Raw genomic sequence first — 6,309 nt, 5'->3', positions numbered from 1 at the left:
TATGGGGATTAACATAAGAATAAAAAATAAATAAATAAATAAATAAAAATGAGAAGGACCACAAATGACCTTGCCTCAAGGATGCAGAGAATCTGAAGCAGGGTATAGGGATATAAAAAGAAAGAATACATTTAAATAAGTAAATGAGTGTGAATTGCATGAATAAAGAAATTATTCAAAGATGAGTTCTTTAAACATATTTAAAATAGCTGATCTAAATATTTTTTTTCTAGTAAGTCCAATGTCTCAGCTTCCTTAAGGACAAGAGATTGATTTCTACTGATGCTATGGATTGTTTTCTTTCTGTACATAGGCCATACTTTCTTGTTTCTTTGCAAATCTTTTAATTTTTGTTAAAAACTTAGAAATTTTAGATAACATAATGTAAACTCTGAAAGTCAGAGTCCATCCTCCCTCCCCACCCATTTGTTATTGTTGCTGTTACTTGCTTAGTGACTTTAAGAGCTAATTTTATAAAGCTTGTATGGTTTTCTTGTGTGTGGCCACTGGCCACTGATCAGTCGTCACCTAATAATTGGACAGAGATTTCTTCAAATTACTGAGACCAGTAAGTTTCCTAACCTTTGCCAGGGGCTCTGTGTTGGGACACACCTTGAATACTAAGCCAAGTAGCTGACAATACTATGTTAGCCTTTATTTTCTGCTTGCACAGAGCCTCAAGGTCAGCAAAAGTTGAGTTCCTGGGGCTTTCTCAGGTCTTTCCTGAGTATGTGCATAACCTTGGATATGCATCCAACTCTACACATGCATGTGGTTTTCTAGATACCTAGGAGTATGTCAAAGATTTTCCTTTGCTATGGACATCTTCTTCCCTAACTTTTGCTTTTAAGCTTTTGGTGAACCTATTGTCCTAACTGTGATCTATCTCCTCAGCGGGCTATAAAATTAAAACATTTGTCTCTAACATTTTAACAAATGTCCCCATGGAAGAGGCTTTTTACACCGGTTGAACTCCATGTCAGAGCCAATAAAAACAATTCTGAAAATGGGGTTTTCCATAGTACTACCTGACAGATCAAATGATGATAATTCTCTGAGAATAAGATTTTTGAAGGAGCTCCAAACCTGTTCTGCTTCTTCCAGTTGCGGCCAGGTTTCTGGTTTTCACTGTGATTATGGGCTGTTGGTTTTCAAAGCTACCAGAGTGCTTGGGAGAAGAGGGTGGGGATATGGCAAGCTAAGATACCACAAATCTTACTGTGCTTACTGAGATTCTGCCATTTTTATTTATTTATTTATTTATTTATTTATTTATTTATTTATTTATTATTTGACAGAGAGAGAGTACAAGTAGGGGGAAGCAGCAGGCAGAGGGGGAGGGAGAAGCAGACTCCCCATTGAGCAGGGAGCCCGATGCAGGCCTCGATCCTAGGACCCTGGGATTATGACCTGGGCTGAAGGCAGACGCTTAACCAACTGAACCACCCAGGCGCCCCAAGATTCAGAAATTTTTATAAATACTCCTTGATTGCTGCAAGCTTTTGGCTAATTTCCAGAATTTTGAGAAGGTTAATTCTGACCATTTTGATCAGTTTTCTCATTGCTTTAATGGAAGAAGAAATTTTAGGAGGTTCTTCTCTACAAGTTTCACTGATATGCCAATATAAAGATTAAAAGACTGGGTTTGGGGGACAATCCCACAATTTAGCAGGTAATTACCTTGTCCATGTGAGAAATGATGGCAACTTGAAATAGGGTATTGGTAGTAGAACTCAACAGAAGTAAACACATTTGAAAGATACTTAGAATAAAAAATTATCAGGTCTCATATTGAAAGTTAGAGTGTTGTAAACAAAATTATGGTCCCCATGATCTTCACCCCTTGGTGCTACTCCAGTGGTTACGTTACTTCACATGGCAAAAGCAATTTTGCAGATGTAATTAAGATTTTTAATCAGCTGAACTTAAAATAGTGAGAATATCCAAGATTATCCAGTGCTACCCAATGTAATCACATGGGCTCGTAAAAGAACAAGACAAAAAGGAAGATGTGGCAGAAGAGGAAGTCAGAGAGAGTCAATGCATAAGAAGGGCTTGCTGTGCACCATTGCTGGCTTGAAGAAGGAGAAGACCATGCAGAAGATATGTAAGCCTAGAAGGGGACCCTGAGAACCAGGTGAGGACCAAAGAACTGGCTGATACTTTGCTTTTAGCTCAATGAGACCCTGAGGAGGGAGTCCAGCCACACTGTGCCAGACTTCTTTCCTACAAAACTCTGAGGTAATAAAATAATGTTTGGTAATGTGTTATGTTAGCAATAGAAAAATTAATACTGAGAGTGAAGGAGAGAGAGAAAGCAAGGTTGCAATCTTGTTTGTGGCATAGAAGTGAATGGAAATTGGCATAATTTTCTGAAATAGGAACAGATTGGGGAGTGAGCAAGTGAAAGCCAAATGAGAAGCAAGAATCATGAGTTCAATTTTGGACAAGTTCACCTTTCAGTACACTGAAAGTTCAAGTAAAAAATGTTAATAGGGGCGCCTGGGTGGCTCAGTTGGTTAAGCGACTGCCTTCGGCTCAGGTCATGATCCTGGAGTCCCGAGATTGAGTCCCGCATCGGGCTCCCTGCTCGGCAGGGAGTCTGCTTCTCCCTCTCCCACTCCCTGTTTGTGTTCCCTCTCTCGCTGTGTCTTTCTCTGTCAAATAAATAAATAAAATCTTTAAATAAAATGTTAATAGTCTATGGCTGATATAGATCTGGAGCTCAGAGAGCAAATCAGGTCTAAACATATGAATTTATTTGCATATAGTTATTAATCGACACCAAATACATGGATAAAATTGCCTACAGAGAGAGTATAAAATGAGAAGAGACAAATGATTATCTGAAGCTGTGTTGCCCCCAATTGCTTAGATATAGCCCGAAACAAGATTCCCTTAATTAAACCTATATCTTTGCTCTGTGTTCCCCAATCCACTTTAAGATGGATATTTAGAGTTTGAAGTGAAGTTTGTCTTTCTCAAAGCACTTCAGGGGGCAAGAGTAGCCAACATATTCCAATATCCTAACATTTTCCTAGAATGTTTCTTGAAAGCTCCAAATAGTTTAAACAGCAGCTTCACTATCAAATATCAAGGATTGCCAATTTTTAGCAGACTGGCATCATGAAACTCCCCAACTCCCTGCTTCCCTTAAGTCAGACAACTCTGCATTTGATGATCGAGCATTTAAATATTGCACTTCTAAGTATTTAATGTCTACATTTTCCAGAACCCCTTCATTTGAAAAATACAGAAAACCTCCACTAGCTTAGGCAAAAAATAGAAATTTATTGAGTATACTCATTCAATAAGTAAATATTTATTTTTTATTAATTGTATAACATATCAGACACTGTGCTAAGTGCCAGATATTCAGAGGTAAACAATAACACCCTGGTCCCCTGCACTCCAAGGTAAGAATCTAGTGGGGTATGCAGATATTTAGTAAAATACGCAACAGGAGGAATTGTTGAATAACCAAGCTGAAGCCAAGGCAAAGATGGAGCTGAGCTTTAGAAACCACTGAGGCAAGAAATCACACCAAGAATAATAACTACTGAGGGCCTCTATTATATTAGACCCTTTTCTTTTCATAATCTTAGATAATTCTCACAAGTGTATAATTTGAATAGTATTAGATCCATATTGCCGATGAGGAAATTAAGGTTCAAAAATATTAACAAATTGTCTAAAGTAATGTAAGTGGTAAAATAGAGAGCTAATATTTGGACCCAAAGCTCAAAACTTTGACATTCATGCTCTTTTCATTACATCATTTTACTTCCACCCTAAAATCCAGGACAATGAGAAAATGACAGTTATATCCAATTTTTTTTTTTTTAAGATTTTATTTTTTTATTTATTTACCTGAGAGAAAGAGAGAGAATGAGCAGGCGGAGGGGCAGAGACAGAGAATCTCAAGCGGACTCTCCACTGAGCACTGGGACACCTACACAGGGCTCCATCTCATGACCCATGAGATCAAGCCTGAGCCAAAACCAAGAGTCTGATGCCCAACCTACTGAGCCACCCAGGCACCCCTGTCCAATTTTCTTTAAAACTATAAACATGTGACAACTTTATCATTCATTCATACCAATGGCCAAGTTCTTCTATGACTTCCACTTCCCTGTTTGAGACTGTTTCTCTCCATAACTGATTTCATAGCTTTGAATACAACTACACTTATGTAATTAATCCATTAGCATGGAAATAATATATATAAATAGGTATGTTATATACAGATATATATTAAGACTGAAGTAATTAGTGTTGCTTCATTAATGCAAATTAGGAGAAACTAGCTGCATATTTATGTCCGAAAACAATAATAAAATGAAAGAGATGTTAACAGACTTTTTTAAAGGTAAGTTAAAATTAAAGTATTATATGTAAGCATATTACAATACTGATACAGTTTAAATGTAGTAGGCAAGAATACATTAAAAGAAACCCAACTTGACAGATTTTGTATTGTTTATATACCCCATTTACATGGCATTTCTGAAAACAAAGCCATTTGAGATGGCTGAGCAGTAGGAAGTATAAACCACAGTCTGTGAACGTCGGTATCAAATATGTCCATAAAGGGAATAGTGTCCCTAAAGAATATTATTTTTGAGGAAAGCTCATATTAGAGACATAGCTCAGTAATACAATTTTTAAAAATTGAAAAAGGATCAACTATATCAATGTAAAAAAAAAGTTAATGCCCATTTTGATCTATGTATTTCATTTTCTTCTGACAGCAGTGCCAAGCACTGAAATCCCAGAATTTACCATGAATAATGCATAAACAACACACGGGTTCATCTAGCCATATTAAAAACCCCTGGCCTCAGGTTGACATTCCATCCATTAGGTGGGAGAAAGAAGAACCTGAGTTTTCTAGTTCAGTGGGCTAATTTAACTTCTTCTTTGATAAAGTGCATGCCCCCACACTGGTATATATGCATTACACCTGCACACATACAGGAAGAACAAACACAATTATTTCAATCTATAAAGTTCAAATCCCAATTTCTGAACTATTAACAATAATGTTTGGTGACTCACTGGATGTTGGATAAGATTTATGTAACTCCAAGAAGAGCAAAATCATTACCCAAAGTAAAGATGTCATTTTGAAAATATTGCATTTACTTAAGTATATTCTCCTAACAATAATTTGCATTGTGTTTGCTTATCTATGCTTAACAAATAACTCTATATCAAAAATGAGATCTGGGCACTGGAGCCTGAGAGATTCTGTATACCATAGGCACTAAAGGGAAAGTGTTACCCAAGTGGCTCCAAGCCCTCCAACTTCCTGAGATCCTTCCCTTTTTAGAATAGTTCAACTCTCGGGAAGTGGCTCTCCAGCCCTGCCCATAGGTCATGGAGACCTTGGCCCAGTAGCGACCTAGGTGTGGGGCAGCGGCCATGGAGGCCGTACTGAATGAGAAAGACCTGCTGAAGTTTGAAAAGAAATTTCAGTCTGAGAAGGCAGCAGGCTCCGTGTCCAAGAGCACACAGTTTGAGTATGCCTGGTGCCTGGTGCGAAGCAAGTACAACGATGACATCCGGAAAGGCATCGCCCTGCTGGAGGAGCTGCTGCCCAAAGGGAGCAAAGAGGAGCAGCGGGATTATGTCTTCTACCTGGCTGTGGGAAACTACAGGCTCAAGGAATATGAGAAGGCATTAAAGTATGTGCGGGGCCTGCTGCAGAGAGAGCCCCAGAACAACCAGGCCAAGGAACTGGAACAGCTCATTGACAAGGCCGTGAAGAAAGATGGACTAGTGGGCATGGCCATTGTTGGAGGCATGGCCCTGGGTGTGGCGGGTCTGGCTGGACTCATCAGACTTGCTGTGTCCAAGTCCAAATCCTGAATGAGACTGCACCTCCTCCTCTGCCCAGGGATACGTGGGAGCCTATGGAGGACACTTGAAGAGGGGGGACCCATCCATCCTTGCTGTCTATTTCTTCTATACCCCATCACTGCCCTCTGGCGTTCAGCCTCATTTCCCCAGAGACGTGTCCAGTAGCCCCCAACCATGTGCTCAGGGATGAATCTAAATAAAACTGTGCCTTGGCTTGGGAATTGAAAAAAAAAAAAAAGGGGGGGGTGCGCCTGGGTGGCTCAGTTGGTTGAGCGACTGCCTTCGGCTCAGGTCATGATCCTGGAGTCCCGGGATCGAGTACCGCATCGGGCTCCCTGCTCAGCAGGGAGTCTGCTTCTCCCTCTGACCCTCCCCCCTCTCATGTGCTCTCTCTCTCTCTCATTCTCTCTCTCAAATAAATAAATAAAATCTTTAATAAAAAAAAAA

The 6,309-nt window shown here is 39.5% G+C and overlaps 1 pseudogene; it reads left to right on the top strand.

Moving 5' to 3' along the window:
• Positions 1-5,409: 5,409 nt before the first annotated feature.
• LOC102743027 (mitochondrial fission 1 protein pseudogene) lies at positions 5,410-6,058 on the top strand (annotated as a pseudogene).
• The last annotated feature ends 251 nt before the right edge of the window (positions 6,059-6,309 follow it).

This window comes from Leptonychotes weddellii, unplaced genomic scaffold (assembly GCF_054177405.1).
Source record: "Leptonychotes weddellii isolate Sample4059 unplaced genomic scaffold, ASM5417740v2 HiC_scaffold_12321, whole genome shotgun sequence".
Taxonomy (NCBI): domain Eukaryota; kingdom Metazoa; phylum Chordata; class Mammalia; order Carnivora; family Phocidae; genus Leptonychotes; species Leptonychotes weddellii.
Note: the sequence above shows the minus strand (reverse complement) of the source record. Positions and strands in the feature narration are given on the sequence as shown.